The sequence below is a fragment of the Bacillus rossius genome, chromosome 8 (genome assembly GCF_032445375.1).
Source record: "Bacillus rossius redtenbacheri isolate Brsri chromosome 8, Brsri_v3, whole genome shotgun sequence".
NCBI lineage: Eukaryota > Metazoa > Arthropoda > Insecta > Phasmatodea > Bacillidae > Bacillus > Bacillus rossius.
Genome location: NC_086336.1, coordinates 21228317 through 21246920, shown reverse-complemented (window position 1 = coordinate 21246920; position 18604 = coordinate 21228317). Strand labels below are relative to the sequence as shown.

Below are 18604 nucleotides of genomic sequence, written 5' to 3'. Positions count from 1 at the left end.
TATTAAATTTTCATTAGTTTTATTATTGAACGAGACGGTGCACGCACTGCGCACTGAGCGTACTTTGAAGTAGGAGAATAAACAAAACGACTTGTAACCAGGGCTGCCACTCTGATATTCATGAAAAACCTAGATAACCTACAAAAAAACCCAGACACATGGGTAAAAAACCCAGATGCGTTTAAAATGCTATCGTTGAAAATGTTTGCGTACTAATTCAAAAATATAAACATAACTGGTTGTAATATAAAACAATTAATTACCTTACAAGACTGAAAACGGTTAAATACAACCAATACAAGAAAATTACACTGCAGCAAAATGGCTGTATAAGTAATTCTTGGACCAGTACATATCATAAAAAAACCTACAAATATATACATGACAAAACAAACACCATCACTGCATCCTTTAAACCGGTAATTGTTTTTATAAAACTGCATCATGTACGTTAGTCTTTATTCAGAGTCTGATTCTACAAGATTGGTTTGAAGGTTAATTGTTGCATTGGTTTTGTGTTCTGCAAGCCTCTTTGAAGAATGTGTCTAATTTAATATTCGACTTAGCTTCTTGAAAACTAGTTTTGTGTTTATATGTATTTTTGTGTGTGAAACACATAGACTTGTTTGCATTTATCAAACAGATATTGCAACAGATACAGTAGCTACTACCTTTATTATTGTTTTAGGTATAAAATAATTAAAATTATAAAAAACCTAGAATTGTTGGAATTCATTATTTAAAAACCCAGAAACCCAAACACCATTAGAAAAACCCAGATCTGGGTGGAAAAACCCATGAGTGGCAGCCCTGCTTGTAACAATATCGCTTTGCGCCTCTCCTTCAAGGCTTCAACGCCTTCCCCTGCGCTTCCTCCCCTACATTCTTTCCCTTCTTTATCCCTTATTCGTCGTTCCTGCTCCCTCCCCTTTCACAAGCTCCGCCCAAGTGACCGTCATCTGCGATCGGGTACTGTATTCATTGGCCGTGGTGTTGTTCCAGCTAAATTCTGAACTGATACTAAAGTCTCTGATACTTTTCAAGTGTACTCGTTTGCCGTTCCTGATACAGGCGCGTATCAGTGCCAAAGTATCAGGTTGATACTTTTCGACCCACCTCTAATATAAACAGTCTTTTGCAGAAATTCAAGATGGAAAGTGTTTCTGGCACAAGTTCGAGTAATATTTTACCGAATGCAACAAAAAAAAAAATCAACAGATAATTATATATATATTTTTTAATTGATCCTGAACTTAATTTTCTTAAAACTGAGATAGGTACTCTCGCTCAAAAAATAAAAAAAAATAAGTTAAAAATTTTTACTGTGCATGTCGTTTGAATTCCCGATATGTAAAAAAATATTCAGCAATATGTAAACACATTCCATTTCTGCTGATAATGCTGTATAAACAAGTGAGAAAGTCCCGCGTTTTCTGGATACAATTTCAAAATAGAGATCAACAACACAGTCATTCGTTGACAGTAGACAATCGGTTTTAGAGCTAAACACACATTTCAGCAACTACCGTGTAACCGTACACTTTCGCTTTTGTAAACGTGTTTACTTAAACATGTTCACCTGAAGTAGTTCAGGGTCCCGTGTAACCGCGCCCTAACCGCACTCAACAGCTGAACATGTTCACCTGAAGTAGTTCAGACTCCCGTATAACCGCGCCCATAGACTAATACCTCGATGGAACACAACACGAACACGCACCAAGAGTGCAAGAGTTGTGATTGGAGTTGGTGTGCGGTTGTTGTTTTTTGTAAATGTTTGGTTTAGTGAGATTTTGTTTTTCCGATGGCATCTAAGAAGATATGTTAGTAATTATACTGGAAGATTACGTGCTTCTATCTCGATACACATTTATAGAATTGACTGGTAATTTTTGAGTCATTTCAATATTTAATAAAAAAAATATATAATTTTTTTTTGCTCTCTGCTTGTTTTCATGTGTCCTTGGAAATAATAATTTTAGTTTCCTTTGTAAGAGTTTTTTTTTTAACAATTTTGTAATCTATCACATTGCATTTTGGAGTAGTGTTATTAGCAAATAAATCTGGTTTGGTAATGCTTTACTAACGTAACCTACATAACCTTAAAGTGAGATCTTCCTAACGTATGTTTTTGGAAAGGTTTTGGTGAGAGGAGAGAAAGTAGGTAGCTTTCAATCTAAGTTTAGTTAATAGTTTTAAAAAGTCAATTTTATATAATCGACACATGAAATCATAAGTGTTTTTACCAAAATATGTCAGTTGTATTATGTTATCAAACTGAAACACTCAGAAGTATCATTTTTTAATTCAAAGGCTTTTTTGAAAATGAGAATAACAAATTTTTAAAAATTGTGTTAATTAAACCTGCTGATGTTTATAAAATAGCTTGTTCAGGGTGGCCACTCGACCTGGAAAACCTGGAAACCTGGAAATGTCAGGGAATTTTGTAGCTACAGGGAAAAATCAGGGAAAGTCAGGGAATTTCATCAAAAATCTGGAAATTTTTCGTTGAAACAGGATTTTTTAAAAATATTACTAGTAAAATAGAAAATGAAAGGTAGTATTTATGTTGAATTTGTGTTTTCGAGACCTCGTGTTGTCTCGTAACATTTTGCGGCTTTCATACATTAAGTTGGTGCACCTGTCTCGCTATTATTTTATGGTTTGTAAATCCGTTATTCCGTTCTGTTGTTTGCATGATTATTAGGCCTTGCATATAACCATCTGCGCATGGCTTGTTACAGTTAAATGGATAGTTTTTGTTGTAAAACTTTCTTGTGGTGTGTTTTTTTTAAGATTGTGAATATATCTCAATTTTTGCTTTAAATTTTAATTAATATTGGAATTTTAACTAGGCCTACACTGTGCATTTGTTTCTCTTTTTAATTTTCTTTGTTAGAAATAAATATTTAGCATGATTTGTCTGCATGTATGTGTTGTTTACAATGGGCCTTATTTTTAAATTAATTTTGCCGATAATTTTGACTGGTGAAAAAAACCTGGAAAAGTCAGGGAATTTTTTCAGCTGAATTGAGTGGCCACCCTGTTGTTAAGGTGCTTTATTAAATTACTAGATGAAAATTGTGTTCTTGGTTTTAACTGCTTTTCAGTGCCACTGCTTCCTGCAGAGTGATCGTTGTGACAATGGAAGGTACACTCATCTAGCTGAAGCATTTTATCCCTTATTTATAGAATAATTGACTAATCAACAAACAAATCAGATAGATTGGTGAGCCTAATGATCTCGCTTGGCTTTATGCAAGTTACGGGAAGCATAGTAATGTATATTAGTGATTAAAATTGGGAAAGAGAAGGTAATAATTGGAGTATGAATGTATGCCTTTGGGGTGGAAGTAAGGAATAGTAACAAAGTTTCATTATTTTGCTGAAATTTTTTTTCTGAAATGTTATTTACGTTCATAGTTATCCATTTTAGCAGTCATTTCTGAGTTTGCTAAAACCATCAGTTCTGATTAACATTTTGCATAGTTTACAGTTAAACTGCTTAAAAAAAAAAAAAAAAAAAAGTGTGGAAAGCTATCTAGGGTCATCACCTTCATTAATAATATATTTTACATACTAAATACATATTATTAATGTAATGCATCTTACGTAACCTAACCAACCTTTCACTTGATTTTTTATTTACCATATTTCCTATAAGTTGCTATTCTGCAGAATTACCTAAATCTTGTGTGATTGTGCAAAGTTAGTTAATATTTTTTTCATGTGCAAATGTGAGAGTCATGTCATCATGAGTGCTATTGTTTCTTTATCGTTCTTGGGTTTCTTCATCACTTGCATTTGGTAAGGGTGCTGGAGGGGTTATTGTTTAGTACCAGCTTCAGGCTTGACTCATTTGTTGAACGGAGTTTTCTGCAAAAGTGAGTCATAATCCACTTTCATCTTGGGTAGGTCTTCTCGTCTTAGCTCAGTCCTTTTGCATACAGCTGTGTGACAAAAAAAAACTTTTTTATGTTTGACAGTAAGTGGTTCCTGTTTACCATGTTTTTCACATTTTGATGGAGTCTTAGTTTTACTAACAGATTGAAACCAGACTCATTCCCGGATTTTTTGGTTTAATCGCTACGGTCTACAAGAATTATTTTATAGGTGCACCCAGTACCTATGTGATTATTAAAACTGTGATAGTATTGTGCATCATTTGTTACCTAGTGTGTGTGTATATATATATATATTTTTTTTTTCCTGTGCATCTTACCAACTGTCTGAACAAAATATGTTTGTTTGCCTTTCGAACTTAAAGAAATATATCAATGTTCAGTACTTAACACATATGGAAGAGGGAAAATTATCTAGGAGAGAGGCACATCCAAAACAACAGACATAAAAGTTAGAAAGAAAAAAAAATTCCTGACATATTTTTCAATCATTCTGTAAAATGGGATTGCAGTATTTTAAGTAGTTTACAGTCTTAATGGTTAGGCTAATTATCTACATTGAAAGTACTGTAAAAAAACATTTGAATGGTTGGTTAGGTTAGATCAGCTACATTAATGACATTATGTATTCATTATGTATTAAAATGTTTTTAATGTAGCTGACCTAACCCAAGATTATATTAATTTTTTGAAAGAATCAGCAACATGTGAAAATCTCACCACATTCCTCCAACAATCACCAGTACTGGGTAATTAATACGAAGCATTGTTAAATAATTCACCGTCACAACATCTTTAAACTGTTCACCATATCAACATTTTAAATGACATCGGAACATCTTGTTGCAAGTATTCAACTTAATTATTAATCATATGATTCTACGTACTTGCTATCGGAAAATAATTATGTCTTGGGTAATCCATATAAAAATGAATGTTTGTTTGTCTGTCCCATATAAGTTCCTAAATTATTCATACAATTTCGATGAACCTTTGCACACTTGATCTTTGAAACACGAGTAAGATTACTGTTCAGGTGAGATTTCGATAAAGTTAAACCTTAAAGCAGAATTTCATTATTGTTTGTTTGTTAATACATCGTTCATCTGATCTTTGAAATTTTGCATACTTAACCTTTGAAACACAAGGAAGGTTACTGTCTAGGTCAGATAACGTACAATATGTGACGCATGAGTCGTATCCATGGAGGTATTAATCTATGGTGTGGGTGTCTGTTCTGAAGTTGAAGTCAACAAGTTAGCAATTGGATAGAGAACGAAATTGTAACTGTATAAAGACTAATATATATATATATATATATATATATGTCCCGTATGCGTTCCTAAAACATTCATTTGATTACGATGAAACTTTGGTGAGTTGTTATACGCATGCCCACAAAGCTTTCTGAGTTAGAGTGCAAATCGTTTCCACAAATGTGTGTATTTCACATAGTTTAGAAGCAGTTTTGGTGTTTTCGTTGCATGAGTCCGCAGCATGACAGAATTGAATTGAATTAAATATGAAAGAGTGATAGATAGATAAGAGGGCAATACAAAAAATTAGAGGTATAGATAATAAGATAGATAAAGTGGTATAGATATATATATAGAGATATCTATACAGAGATATAGATATATATGTATGTTGAGATGTGAGATAAAGAGAGACAGTGGGAGATAGAGGGATATAGAGATATAGATACATATATATATAGAGATATAGAGAGCTAGAGAATCAGATATAAAAAAATGCTTTGTAGCCTATATGTGTATCTTCTTCAAACAAATTACAGAAAAATTGATTGAGGCATTGCAATGCATGCCAGGCATTAGATAGTGTAGATATAATAATTATAGCTAGCAGCTATATGTCAGCAGAATGATTTTCAAAAATCTCAGGAAGTAAAAAAATGCTTTTTCAAAATTTTTTTTGCACTCCTCTCTTAGATAACTATCAGAATAGTCACTGCATAAAAAATATGACTATTTACAGTAACATGGAAAAGTTCATTCTTTTACTTGTACAAATATTGAAGTAAAATTTCCATGGTTTGCATGAAATGCAGCAGTGACACATACATAAATATATCTGCAGTGGCTGATGGTGTAAACCTATGTAGCTCTCTTGTAAAAATATTCATAAAAATATTTTTTATGAAATGTGTTGTAACACTTTTGTTATTGACTTTTTGGGTGAGTTGTAAATCCAAAATATACAAACACTAAAGAGTTTACATCTGAGATCAACAAATTCTGATTGCAGTATGTAGGTATTTTAAAGTGCTGTGTCTTTTATTTTTCTTTTAATGATGCAAAGTGTGAATAAATTTAGTTGCTTTGCCATGAAGTTTTGTTGTCATCCATAGCTCATATTACAATTGAGAAAATGTATTAGTATTTAGGTAGGTCAATGCATTAACCTTTCCTGTAACACACATACACATCATTTTACTGCAGTATAGAGTTGAATTATTCAATATTCAATATTTCCAATTTTTATTTTATCAGGAGATAAAATAACACTTTGAAGTACGGTAATGTGGGGTGAATTTGAACCGAGATATTTTTTGGTTTGCTGCCTTGGATTAACTAATTAACGAAAAAAATATGGTTTGAAGACTTAATTGGTAAGATTTAATGTACCTAGTTTATGATGATGCTGTAAATTATTTTTATCATGTCTCTTTGTACCACGTATAGTCATGACACTGGAGTCGTGCAAAGTCACCTTACAAATTGGGGTGACATGGGTGGTAGTATATTTCAGGTGTCATACCAAAGCCAACAAATGCAATGGGTGACTTTAGGGTACTGTTATAAAGATCAGAATACACATAATTTTTTAGTTTTTTTTTTCCTTCAATTTTTTTGTGTGTTGTGTGAAAAAAGTTACATTTTAAATATGTCCAAGTTGTGGTTTTTACAGTCAACCTTCTAAAAATAATTTTTTTGAAAACTTAATTGGAATTAAATGACAAACAAAACTTTATTAAGAAAACTTATTAATAATAGCAATTTTTGTGAATATTTGTAAAACCACAAAAACTGTCAGATTTATGTTTTTAAAAATCTATATATGTGGATTTGTACTGTCTAAAAAAAATCTCAACATATTTTGAACACACAGGTACACATTCACATCAATAATGTTTAATATCAAACTAAAATTGAATGGAAAAAAAAATTATAGAAATGAACTAACATACTGCTGTAAAACCCAGTAAGTAATTGTAAATTGTTCAGTTATCTTTGTTTGCACTTCACTCAGTTGTTTGTCAATAATGTTTATATATTGAAATTGTCCAGTGCAATCACATTTGAGCCCGATGAACTGCCACCTTCATCCTTACCCATAACCTACCTCCCCTGCTCTATCTATGTGTGTGTGTGTGCAAAATGACGTGCGACGACCCAGAGGTGGGTGCGAGTGATTGCATCTAGGAGCAGTTAATACTGCAAGAAGTTTCCTTCCGCAAGCCACTTTTTGACGGGTTTTCCATTTTTCAATCCATTAGAACTTTTCGTAAGACGGTCTTTTGGGGTCCGTAAACACTAACGTCTAGTAATTGCAGAGGTGGGTAATAAAAAACATAGTGAATGCCATTCTGTAAGCATGCATCAAGAACATCAGCTGAAACATGTGCTGCTAGGTTATCACCTATGAGAATATTTTTCCAATTTTTTTTTAGATTGGGTAAAGCCAATTGGATAACCAATCTTCAAATACTATTTTTTCTAACCATCCACTCAGAGTACAGTTAAAACGTGACCCCTTGGGATCACCTTGCCATGAAACCCAGAATGCTTCCGATTTATATGCTATATAGGATGACCACTTGCAGTCTCCGCAAACATCACCGTTATAACTCCTTTGATGGTGTTAAACTTTCTTTCAACATTCTTCTGCCACGTTCCCCTAACATTTTTTTTCCCCAGGCTAATCATGTGTGCCAGTTTCATCACAATTTAGAATATTTTTTGCTAGGACACCTTCTATAGTTTGTTCTAATTAAGTTATCAAAATATCCAAATCAAGTTCTTTCCACGATAATTCTGATTGTGCATTCATTATATTTCTGCTCAGATTATTTACAATATTATTTCATTTGATGAAGCTTCTTACCCAATAGATTCCATATACATTGTTTTTGAGTGTAGATACTGTTTCCCCCCCTTTTTTTTTTCAAGGTAACATTTCACAACCATTCTTATCAGAAAACAATCTAAAGGAAACCTCAGCTCAGCACTTGTTTTAAGTAGTTAGATAATTGAGTCTCTTCTTCATTTGAGAGAGCAGATTGACCACCAACACTTTTAGCATGCTGTCCTTTCACTTTATTTCTTAAAGTTTTTCTTTTTCACTTGGACCATTTTAACAGCTCTATTTCTGACACACTCGTCTACCACTGCTTTCACAGCTGCATCCATCTGCTCTGTAACATTATCACTGTAGCACCTGCTACCAGTAACTCTTTCATATTTTCTAGGCATTTTGTTTAGTCAGCTCACTGTCCTACATACATTTCATAAATCCAAGGTTCCTACACCTCCTTAATATCCTTAAAATGTCCTTAATTAGTCTTAAATTGATTAACTGGTCTTAAAAGTCCTTAAATTTCACAAAGAATCCTTAAAAATGCCTTAATAAAGACTAATTACGTGTAAGTAATGGATAAATGCAGATACTTCAATGTTATTTTGTTTCCAACTTGGCAGCAAACAGCGCTTTGTGCATGCCCAGTACAATTGGAAAATTTTGGGCCACGTGATTAGATTTTATATACAAACAACATTTTGAGTTTTTCCACAGTTTGTATCTCACATTTAAACTAAAATGGTGCATTTTATTGTTTTACTTTGAGCTTATAAAGTAAATATAATTAGTGATAATAGTAAAATGTTAGGGTATAAATTTGATGTATACTGCTTGGGTTAGGTGTTTTCCAGAGATAATTCTGGACAAAGGGACTTATCTGTAAGAATTGAACCAACATATTCTTTGTGCATTAACTATGTAACATTTTTTTTCTTGAAGTATATTTATGATAGTACAAATAGTTTTCTACGTTTTGGAAGTGATAAAGGCAATTAAATAATTGTATCCATTAAAAATCTTTAATTTTTGATTGCTGAAGAGGATACTACGAAAATCACAAAAGCATACATCTAAGTAACCTGCAGATAAATGTAATAGCTGTTATGGCTCTGCGAAAACCAAAAATAAATAAATAAAATTTAAAACAAGCAAAAACATTACATTACATTAAGCATGGATACCCAGGGTGGCCACTCACCGGGAAAACCGGGATTTATCAGGGAAATCACGTTGATCGGGAATTATCAGGGAAATGTCAGGGAATTTTTTGAATAACCGGGATTTTTTTTTCCCATGTATATTTCCGCAGAGCTGTCAACCATTACGGATTTAACACCGAATTACGGAATTACGGAACATCGCTATTTCATTACGGAAACGAGGCTTTGTGTTGCATGGTAACGGAAAAAAAAAATTCCGTTTCTGATGTGCGTGTTTCGTGAACGCAGTTCGAATACATCACGTGGTTGCGCAGATAACGGAACTAATAAATGTGTGCATGTACTGTCGAAATAAGTAGATGAATTCTTGTGTTTTGTAATAGAAATTGCATGGTATTACGTCCGTTGTACGATACAACTAGTACATATTCTCGGACTTATCGTTTTTTAGCTACTTACATCACAATAATTTTTGTACAGTACTTTGGCTAATCTGTGTTGTTTAAATTACTTTCTTGAAAGCCATTTTTTTCATCAAAGTGTTTTTCTCGTGTCTACAGATGTGAAACCTTTATATTATGTTCGATAGTGTTGTGTTCTTCAGTACCGGTTGTAGAAATGAAGCGTGTGACAGAACAATGTGTATCTGGGGCAAAAAAAGAGAAAGTTATTCTTCAGAACTTTTGACCAAACTATTCAAAAGAATGGCCATGCTTGTAATTTTAAAATGTTTCGGAACGCCACGCGTTTTGTAATGTATGCACGTGTGACTTTTCGATTGCACATGGTGGAAGGGATGACTGTAGACGGCATATTGAATCAATGAAACATGCAGCATATTTTAAAGCTGTGACGAGCAATAAATCTGTATCGTCGTTTTTCGCTACATCTGAAGAAACGAAAGTAACAAACGCAGAGTTATTGTTTACAAGTTTTCTGGTAGAACACAATTTACCGATAGCAGTAGCCGATCATTCGGGTAATTTGTATAGAGCTATGTTTCCGGACTCAAAAATTGCACAGAAATACAGCTGTGCGAAAACAAAAACATCTGCCTTAGTGGAGTATATGGCTGGTAAAACTAAAAGTGAAATTGTTGAATCTTTAGTAAGTGGACCATTTGCTTTAGCTACCGACGGGAGTACTGATTGTAATGCAGTGAAGATTTATCCATTAGTTGTTTCATTTTTAAATCAAACACAAGTTAAAATTTGCACGGTACTGTTATCCCTTGTTGAGAGTACAGACAACACATGATATGGTATTTTATCTGTGCTGAATAAGGAATTTGAACATTTTGGAATTTCTTGGAAAAATTGTGTAGCGTTTGCATATGACAATGCCAATACTATGATTGGCACAAACAAAGGCGTGGTAGCATTTGTTAAAGAAAAACATCCCGCTATTGTTGTGCAAGGCTGCTCAAGTCACCTCATTTATCTATCTGCTAAAAAAAAGCCAGTGACAACTAACAATTAGCATTGAGACATTTTTGGTTAATATTTTATATTACTTGGAAAAAAGTTCAAAACGCCAAAATCATCTGAAAGTGTATCAAGAGGTATGTGGGGCAAAGTCACACAAAATCTTGAAATATGTTAGCACACGTTGGCTCTCTCTCCTAGATTCAGTTGACAGAGTGCTGGAACAATGGGAAGCACTAAAGCTATTATTGTTTAGTGATCCTGAAAAGAAAGAGCCTTCAACTTCACAGTATGAAAATATAAAATCTCTAATGCAGGATCCACTTATGAAACTTTACTGTTGTTTTCTTAGCAGTTCACTTCCTGTTTTCAACCAAGTAAATTTATTTCTCCAACAGGATGCTCCTGTGATACATGTATTGCGGAGAAAACATTTTGGTTTATTGACAATTTGCTTGTTTGCTTTATCATTATCATTATCATTTATCATTATCATAAATGAAAACTGTAGTGTGCATTTGAAATTGCAGCAATTTGTAACAAGATAGGCTAGTGTGTATTTAATTAATTTTTATTTGTTATTTGTGAAGAGACATAAAACAAAACACAGACTGCAGGTCATTGAAAGGGATGCTATAATGTAAAGTGACATATTTAAAATGTATTATGTTATTTAACGAACTTCCGTATGTATATAATGAAGAAAATACAGCAGGGTGCTAAAATGTGAGTAATCTCTTTCTATAATATTATATTATTTCATCAAAAGTATGTTTTTTTTTGTAATTGTAAATATCTGTGAAATTTTGAATTTTTAATCAGGGAAAAATCAGGGAATATTTTTGGTGACTATGAGTGGCCACCATGATACCACTTCACATTATGCAGACACCCAAAATCACCCCAGTCATTCTAGAGGTTTTTTTTCTGTGAATATTACCTAGTGATAAGCTTCTAAAAACTAAGGAATTTCTATTTGAGTATTTGTACATTAATATGTCATAGGTTAAACTTTCATAACATACTATACATGTTAGCTGTAATTTTTCAGGTATAAAAATTTCAGGGAAAACCATTTAAACACAAAATGCATGTTTTTTCTCTGTTAACATCAGTACTGGAAAGCTTATATGCTTAACAGACAAACTAAAATCAACAACTATTTATGGGTACAACTTTCAGTGTCATAAGGAAAACCACTACCAGTTGACATACTTTTGAAACTTTTTTTTTTAAAATTACCCTAAGCCAACTCACTTCAATGTGTGGGTGTTCAAGACAAACAGACTATATTTTTAATGTGAAAGTAAGAAGCAGCATAAGAAAGTGCAATGGAATCATAAAATGAATTTGTGGAATGTTGTTATCTATATATTTTTCACCGAACTGTTGTATAAACTTCCTGTAAACGGATATAATGACGAGTTAATGAAATCTTGGGCCTGGCACCTAGCATTAATGGTTTGTGCTCTGCTTGTTATAATTTTATAGTGTTGTGACAAGTCTCAAGATAAAATTAAGTTATTATTGGTTAGAATAAAATAAGTAAGTCACAAGCATAACAATTTGAGATGTGAGGGGGAAAATGTTTTGGAAAAATATAACCACACATTTTTTTGTACAATTTTTTTTTTCCAATACCAAAATAGATGTACATAATTAAGATAGGTTTATATACTAAGCTAATAGTAGCCTACAATCTCTCAGTGCTATAGTCTTTAGGTATGTGTGTATATAAATTGTAATATTTATTCTGTATTACAAACCTTTTATGCCACTTATAATGTTGTACAATTACATTATATAAATAGACCAGGTATAAAATTCTGAAGTTAGAAAGTAGGGCATGCCTTTATTTTGTTTTTCTTTACCACATAATGACAGTCTTATTTTTTTATCTGGTTGTGTTTGTATAGAACAGTTATTAAAACTTATTTGTGAGCTTCTCATTGATAAATTTTCCATTTTTGTCAGAAAAGTTTCCCCAAAAAATACTTTTCTGAAAAATTAAAAACACTTATCACCATACAGCTTTACAAATGTTGCAGTGATTTAAGAATCACTTCTTAGGGTCTATCTTTTAAAAGGATAATAAATGAAAAAGAACATTTAATTTTTGCTGGAAAAACATCTTTAGTTTATTTAAATTTGTTTATTGGAAGTGCTTGAATTAATTTATTTATTATAATTGTGAAATGCTTACCTATTGCTAGATGCCTTAGGTGGTAGGCACATTACAAAAACACTTATAGAAGCAAAATAAACATTCACACAAAGCTGCAAGAGAACAAATACATCAGGTAAAAGGACACATTGTGGGGAAATACTAATAGCTAAAAACACATTTATTAGAACATGTAATTAGATATAATAGAACTAGGTAATATAATTAAGTGGTGGTACCACTCTTTGTACAGTTATTTTATTATTTAATAAGGAAAGGAAACTGTTCTACTTGTTGAGGTTTTTGATGATAATATATAAAATATCATTAGTATTTTTTAATGTACATAATACAGGTTGGTATTGACTGTTGAATGAGAGAACTTTAATTCCTGTATTTTGCAGTAGATAATTACATTTTTGGTGATTTTAATTGCAGTTTCTCACATATAGTGCATCTAAATTCTCTCTTCTGACTACAAGGAGTCGAGAAGAGAGTGTAAATCAACTTCATTATGAAAATTCTTATTTTGACCTACAATTTTGGTTAATAGGTTTGGACTTTATCAAGTTTATCACTGTCAGTGTTTAGAGCTATATTCTTATCTAGATCTAACTAAGGTAGTATAAAGACTGAGAATGGCATCTAATTTAGATGCATTTAATGTAATATATTCAATTAGAGCAAGTATTCTATTCACATTTGATATAATTGTTTGACTATGGTAATGGAAAAATAAATTAGAATTAAGAGATTTATAGTACCTAAATCTCTAAAATATTTGGATTTGGGGTCGTCCATTAATCACGTGATGTTTTTTTAGTAAATTTTTAACCCCCCCTCCCCCCTAGTGATTTGTGGTGAGGTTTTAGACTACCCCCCCCCCCCCCCCCCAATTAATCACGTGTATTTTTTCGGTACAAAATATTTTTAAAAATTTCAGAATATTATCTTTAAATATAGGTATAATCTAATTTAATTCTGGAAAATTAAGCACATCATGTATATTCGGCGCCAAAATCACAATCTTACTGGCGACTGGCAAGCCGAGCCGGGCGGGGATATTGTTGCCTGGCTACGGCGAGTCAAGGTCACGCGTCGCTTTCCGGTTTAGTAGAAATCGCGTGAAAAAATAAATACACGTGATATCTCTCTACACCCCTCCTCCCCCCTTGTGATATTTCGTGATTTTTCCGAACCCCCCCCCCCCCCCACCCCTTTTCAAGCCTCGTGATTAATGGACGATCCCTTTCTTATTAGATTGATTTAAGAGATTATAGTCAAAATTAATGGGAGTGTATAATCAAAATTAATGGGATCAAGATTAGTGGGATTAATGTATGTTATGGTATTGGTTTTATTAAAGTTCAGTTCTACCATCTAATAATTACAATAATATATCTCTGAAGTAAATGAGAGTCGTGTACAGAACTAACAGTTCTAGAAATTTTGAGGTCATCATCAAACAGAAAACCGGCAGAGTGGTTTAGCTCTTTAATTATATTGTTTCTATTTACCGCGGTTTCGTAAAGGATAGCCCAATTAAAGATTTTACTACACTACACAGTTTTATTTATTGCCACTACTTATGTCACTTACAAAAATCTTCTAAAATGGCAAATAATTAATTACACTTAAAGAAAGGTCTATTCCTCAGTCACTCATTCCACACACCTCGCTGGGCCGCACCTCTGGCGCAACTCTCGCTGCAGCACCCCTCGTGGGTCTCCGCCGCGAGACTCCGTCGCAACACTTCGCCTGCCGCCGACGCACTTCCCCTTCACCAAGGATCCGCTCGACTCCTCACTCGTAACTTTGCTCGGGACTCCGCCGCGCCCGCGACTCTATCGCCCGGAAACTCCGCCGCTGGAAAACTCCCGACTCCACTGAACTCACTCACTCCCTGCCCTGGAACCTTCGTCCAAGGACTTCGCCACTCTGCCGCACCCACGGCACTATCGCCTGGAAACTCCGCTGTGGGAGAACTCCCGACTGAACACTCCGAACTGACTCCCTGCCCTGACGTCCTCGGGCATATATATATAGGACCCGGCGCAATTCCAGAACTCACGAGAGCGGCCGGGGCCAGTCGCGTCATCGCGAGCCGTCCCGACGGCAGAAATCTCTCGAAAACACGTGTCGGCGGCTCGCGTAACTCCGCAGCTGGCAGGTTTTGGATGTCAAACTAACAGTGCTGCGCGGGGGGAGCGGAGGGCTGGAGGGAGATAAAGTGGCGACCCAGGTGCGCACGGTACAGCTCATGTTACGGCAGCCGCCAGCCATCTCTGCACCTGCGCATGTCGTGGCCTTGCTCACATTCATAACATTGCCCCCTCCTTAAACCTGTTCGTCCCGAACAGGTAATGCATCTCCTCCTGGAGATTTCCATGCTACTCGAAGTATAGGCCTCCTGCCTTTCCTCCATCGCGGACTGTAAAGTCTCACCAGATAACCTTCTCTCGCAGTAGATGTAGCTTCTCTTGCCACCCGGCGACACTTCTGCGGTGCCGATGCTGCATGTCGTTCAGCCATCTGCCCGAGCCGCGCCGACCGTGGCCTTGGACGGATCCGATACTCTTGAGTGCATTGCTTATTGTCTTCCAACAGTTTCCTTGTTTCTTCCCTTTTTCTCTCTATTTCTTCTCTCGTAGCTACTCGTTCACACAGCATATCTTCCCAGCTCTTCTTCGTCTCTTCTTGGTTCCTAATTCCCTCTTCGTTCTTCTGAATATCGTCTGAACTGCACTCATTTACTCCTTGCACCATCATCTTCACTCCTTGCACAATCTTCATCACTCTTTGTGTTTTCATTGTCTCTTTTCGGTCTTCCTACCCCTGTTCTTGGTCTTTCTTCATCTCATCTTGGTCTTCCTGCATCTCTTCTTGGTCTTTCTTCATTTCTTCTTTGAGCTTCTCTATTTCTTCTTGACTCATGTTCATCTCTTCTCGGCTCTACTTCAGTTCTTCTTGGCATTTTCCCCTCCTCTTTGGTTTATCTTCATTTCTTGTTGTTCAATATTCCACACTTTGTAACCCATCTTCACTACTTCTGTGCTTTTCTTCAGCTCTTCTTTCATATTCATGTCCTGGTTGTTTTCCTCGCTGTTCTCTTCACTGTTCTCTTCGCTGTTCTCTTCTTGGTTGGTCTCCTCTTGGCTAGTCTTCTCTTGGCTGGTCTTCTCTTCACTGGTCTCCTCTTGTCTGGTCTCCTCTTGGCTGGTCTCCTCTTGGCTAGTCTCCTCTTGGCTGGTCTCCTCTTGGCTAGTCTCCTCTTGGCTGGTCTCCTCTTGGCTAGTCTCTACTTGGCTAGTCTCCTCTCAGCTGGTTTTCTCTTCACTGGTCTTCTCTTCGCTGGTCGTCACTTCGCTGTTCTTCTCGTCTCTTTTCTTCTCTTCTCTGTTCTTCTCTTCTAGGCTTATCATTACTTCGGTCTTCATTTCATTATTTACTTCTTCCTGGCCATTCTTCATTTCATCCTGACACTTAACTTCCTCCTGTCCCTTCTTCATTTCCTCTAGGCTATTATTTGACTCACTCTTCTTTTCTTCTTCATGGTGTTTCTTACTCTCCTTCCTTTCACTCTTCATTTCTTCTGTAAAGTTCTTCATACTGGTTACAATTTCTTTGTTACAGTTAATCATACTGGCTAACTTTTCATTACAGTTATTCATACTGGCCAACATTTCTTCCAGGGCAACCCTTATCTTCCTGATATCTTCTACACTTAACTCTTCAGCAGCCATCTCTCTCTAAAGCATTTACTAATTAAACAACCTAAAAAATTTTTTTTTCTAATACTGTTCTTAATTTTAAATGACCTAGCCGAAGCTTCTAATTAAACTAAAAATTACTCTATTACATTCAAAACTAACACTGACTACAGTATACTCAAACTAACTCTAGAAAATTTCAAATTCACTTAAGTTCTAAACACTAACTATATTCTCGTAAACTAAATTAAATCCTTAAATTTTATTCTAATAATGTAACTGAATCCTAAATCTATTAATTAGGTCTATCCCACTTCTGACACCAAAAATGTTATGATTTACCGCGGATTCGCAAAGGATAGCCCAATGAAAGATTTTATTACACTACACAGTTTTATTTATTGCCACTACTTATGTCACTTAACAAAAATCTTCTAAAATGGCAAATAATTAATTACACTTCAAGAAAGGTCTATTCCCCAGTCACTCGTTCCACACACCTCGCTGGGCCGCACCTCTGGCTCAACTCTCGCCGCAGCACCCCTCGTGGGTCTCCGCCGCGGGACTCCGTCGCAACACTCCGCCTGCCGCCGACGCACTTCCCCTTCGCCGAGGATTCCGCTCGACTCCTCAACTTCGCTTGGGACTCCGCCGCGCCCGCGACTCTATCGCCCGGAAACTCCGCCGCGGGAAAACTCCCGACTCCACTGAACTCACTCACTCCCTGCCCTGGAACCTTCGTCCAAGGACTTCGCCACTCTGCCGCACCCGCGGCACTATCGCCTGGAAACTCCGCTGTGGGAGAACTCCCGACTGAACACTCCGAACTGACTCCCTGCCCTGACATCCTCGGGCATATATATATAGGACCCGGCGCAATTCCGGAACTCACGAGAGCGGCCGGTTCCAGTCACGTCATCGCGAGCCGTCCCGACGGCAGAAATCTCTCGAAAACACGTGTCGGTGGCTCGCGTAACTCCGCAGTTGGCAGGTTTCGGATGTCAAATAAACAGTGCCGCGCGGGGGGAGCGGAGGGCTGGAGGGAGATAAAGCGGCAACCCAGGTGCGCACGGCACATCTCATGTTGCGGCAGCCGCCAGCCAGCTCTGCACCTGCGCATGTCGTGGCCTTGCTCACATTCGTTACAATATAATCTATGAATATATTAAAAAGAAGAGGCGACAGTTTAAATACTACACACTATTATGGAACACTAGATCTAGCCACGTGTAAATTGGATTTTAAACTTTTTATTGAAACACATTTCTATCTTTTAGATAACTTGAAAACCAGTCCAGGTATTTATTAGATCCTGACTTAATGTGAAAGTGGGTTTGTCTGTTTGTCCTTTCACACAGCAACGGATCAACATGATTTTTTTGCATATAGTTAGTTTATGGGTTGGAGTGTGACATAGACTGCATATAATTATGAAATTCCATCCCTAAGGGAGTGAAAAAGGGGCAAATTCAGTTTTATAATAGAAAATCATAGGAAGTAGGTCATAGACACAAAAATAGTGTAATTTCTCTATGTCCACCCCATGGTTGTATAGTGAGGTCTGTCAACTTCCTATCCTTTTCCTGGGAAAAACCCATCTGCTTAGTGAAGCTTGCAGTTGCCAGCGAACCAAAGGTGCTAATAACAGTTTAGTTCATAACTTTGTCAACAGATGGCGTTGCCTTTAATTTGTAACGCACTATTGTTTGGTCTGTCCGTCACATCTTTACTGCCTTCCCACAAAATAAAACTGAAGATTGGCGTCCTGGTTTTGCTGATGCAGCCTTTATGTACCAAGATTGTACAATCAGTGGGACTTTAAAATCAAAATTTCCCATTTTTCAAGTGTGTGTCCTACAGACTTGAAACTCTGTAGTGCTCCTTATATTATGATGTGTTTAGCCCGGGCAACATCAGGTATTTCAGGTAGTATTTAATAACTTAAGATGTTATTATTTACGGTAATGAATGCTTTTGCTAGATCAAAATAGCAAGCATCCACATGGCTTGCTTGTTATTATTTTGGAATAAATTGGATTTAGAAATGTTAGTAAATTAGTTGTTGTAATTATGCCATTTATAAAGCCATGCTGAGTTTTAGTTAGTCTATATTTACATTGAAATCCAGATATTTAAAAATGGATTTTTT

General features: G+C 35.7%; 1 protein-coding gene across 3 annotated transcripts in view; it reads left to right on the top strand.

Annotated features, from left to right (window-relative positions):
• The first annotated feature begins 1496 nt into the window (after positions 1 to 1496).
• The window catches only part of LOC134535569 (regulator of nonsense transcripts 2-like), a 204821-nt gene continuing 187713 nt past the window's right edge, over positions 1497 to 18604 (top strand). Inside the window, exons 1-2 of one of the 3 annotated variants that reach the window (XM_063374755.1) lie at positions 1497 to 1882; positions 3108 to 3148. The gene's annotated coding sequence lies outside the window, so the exon portion shown is untranslated. Of the gene's footprint in view, positions 1883 to 1968; positions 2158 to 3107; positions 3149 to 18604 lie in introns of those variants that run through there. The other 2 variants (XM_063374757.1, XM_063374756.1) reach the window with 2 other exon arrangements.